Here is a 2,985-nt window from a genome sequence, read left to right as displayed (position 1 = left end):
TATCTGAAGGAGAAGAAGGGGGTGGGGGAAAGAGAGAGGGATTTCCATTATGAGAAGAACTAAAGCTCTTCTTCCTGACATGCGAGTCTTCAACGCAGTGGGATTTTCCCCCTTCCATGTTGAAAAGCATTTTGAGTCATGCACATCTCTGTCTGAAGTCTGAAATGGTATCACCTCGGGTCAGATTTCCCCATCTCAGTGGTAAGCTTAAGGACACTTGCTTGGGATTTACTTCTTTGTAAACATATTGGAGCTTGGTATGGCCAAAGTAGTTCACTTCCAGCCACCTATTGCAAACACTGTATGCCTATGGAAGTTTGCCGTGGAAATGGAGCAAGTAAATTCCATTGATCTCTATGGAGCATCCTTACAAATCAGTTTGCATAGGACGGCTTTTTTATAGTGTAAGGCACATCTGAGTTTGGACATTGCCTATGGGCGAAAACGCACGGTCGCTTTAGCCTCCTTTATTCCCTGTTTCAGCCAGGATTCAGCCAGGATCTAACGCACCTTTGGCGAAACGCATGCGTTCGATCCTGGCTGAATCCTGGCTGAAACAGGGAATAAAGGAGGCCAAAGTGACCATGCGTTTTCGCCCTACATCTATGAATCTTTTCTACCCAAGCTCAGCAGATTCCCATCACCGACAGCATTATTTTCACAGACGTCACTTCCAGCGTACTGATTTCTTTCAAGCATTTCATTCCACGCCACCTTTCCATCCAAACAGGGACCCCCAAGGGAGTGAAGAGCAAAACATTAAAACAGCACTGAAAATAAAGTAGATGTCAAGTAATCCAATAAAAACAAGACACACGTAACACCTCACAGTGAACACCCTTTTCATATACAAGCATGACCTCTCTATTAACTCGATCTTCACAAAGATGGGGAAAAAATTGTTCTTGCACATGCTTTTGGATAAGGATCTTTGGTGGGGGGGGCACAGGCTGGACAGCAATTGCTGATTATTTATATATACATATATACACACATAGTATGGAAATAGATCTGTTTGAGAAATAAATAGTAAACAGCAGTATAAATAGCTGCCAAAAATCATCCTATGCACTCAAGGGAAGAATCAACTGTGCATTTCTTTGACACTAGATTTGGATTATATTCCAGTGATTTTATGTATTATCTTGCCTTTAGAACACACAACCTGTTGTCTACCCCACCCCCCGCAAAAAAAAAACCCTGCAAAAATGAAGTTTAAAAATTAGGAGTTGGATAATTTACAGATCAAGACCCATTCTGGAGAACTTTGAGGACAGCCTGACCTTGGGCAAATGCAGAAATACCCTGCAGGTTGGATCACAACGTTTCTTGTAATTGCACCATCTAAAACTTCCACTTCAGCTCTCGCACAAGCAGAAACAGACGACAAAAACTGCGGTAGCTGCTTGCTGCTGCTGGTGGAAAGGGCCCTCAAGCCACAGCTGACTTCTGGCGACCCCGTCGGGTTTTCAAGGCAAGAAACATTGGGAGGTGGTTTGCCATTGCCTGCCTCCCCATGGGCTGAGAGAGTTCAGAGAGAACTGTGACGGGCCCGAGGCCGCCCAGCAGGCTTCACGTGGAGGAGCGGGGAATAAATTAGAGGCCGCCGCTCTTAACCAGTACCCCACGCTGGCTCTCAGCTGCTTGCTAAACTAACTCAGACTTGCAGTGTCCCCATTTGCATTTCCACTTGCCAAAAAGCTTGTGCAATGAATTTCTGGCCACCACAATGTAGCGGGGGAACGGAACCAGGTGTTGCGCAAAATCTTGTACAAGTGGAGCTGCACCAAGCCTGTTAACGCTTCCACTACCACATCGCTGGATCCAAGCTGCCATTTGTCACATTACTGTTGGGTCCCAAAATGATGGGTATATAACCACTACACCAGCATGGTGTAGTGGTTAAGAGCGGTGGAGTCTGATCTGGAGAAACGGGTTTGATTCCCCACTCCTCCACATGAGCGGCGGTCTCTAATCCGGTGAACCGGGTTGGTTTCCCCACTCCTCCACATGAAGCCTGCTGGGTGACCTTGGGCCAGTCACAGTTCTCGCCGAACTTTCTCAGCCCCACCTACCTCACAGGGTGTCTGTTGTGGGGAGGGGAAGGGAAGGCAACTGTAAGCCGGTTTGATTGTTCCTTAAGTGGCAGAGAAAGTCGGCATATAAAAACCAACTCTTCTTCTTCAATCAGTCAAGCAGAGGTTCGTGCTTTCTCATCCCTCCCATGAATACTGGACTTACGGGAATACTGAATGGAGTCCAATACATCCAGCTGGGCCTACTCCCAAGTAAGTGCACCCAGGATTGCAAAGCAAGAGTTATCACGGACTCGCTGGAAACCTCACAGGTTAGCAATTGCAAAGGTTCAGCAAAAGTTGATTGTAAGCAGCGGCCAGCCTGATTCAAGCGCAGCGTTCTGGAGTCACCCCCTGGTTCCTCTCCTGGCTACATCCTGCTCTTCTTTTATTTCCTTCGTCCCTGCCGTTTTCCTCTCCATCGACACACTTTTGGATCATCTCCATCTGATACAGACTACCACAACCTTCCCTTCAGCCCTCCCCCAACCACACTCCCGTCACCAAATCGTCTGCTGACTAGACAGGTGCCTATCTACACTCCAGCCAGTTTCCTTTCTACACTCCAGCCAGGTAACCATAAGAACATAACATAGGCACCTGGGTGGCCAGTGTGTGAACAGACTGCTGGACTTGATGGGCCTTGGTCTGATCCAGCAGGGCTTTTCTTATGTTCTTATGCCCTGATGGATCACACCAAGGTCCATCAAGTCCAGCAGTCTGTTCACACACTGGCCAACCAGGTGTCTCTAGGAAGCCCACAAACAAGACAACTGCAGCAGCACCATTCTACCTGTGTCCCACAGCACCCAATATATTCGGCATGCTCCTCTGATCCTGGAGAGAATAGGTGTGCATCATGACGAGTATCCATTTTTACTAGTAGCCATGAACATCCCTCTCCTCCATG

This window comes from Euleptes europaea, chromosome 20, assembly GCF_029931775.1.
Source record: "Euleptes europaea isolate rEulEur1 chromosome 20, rEulEur1.hap1, whole genome shotgun sequence".
Lineage (NCBI taxonomy): Eukaryota > Metazoa > Chordata > Lepidosauria > Squamata > Sphaerodactylidae > Euleptes > Euleptes europaea.
Note: the sequence above shows the minus strand (reverse complement) of the source record.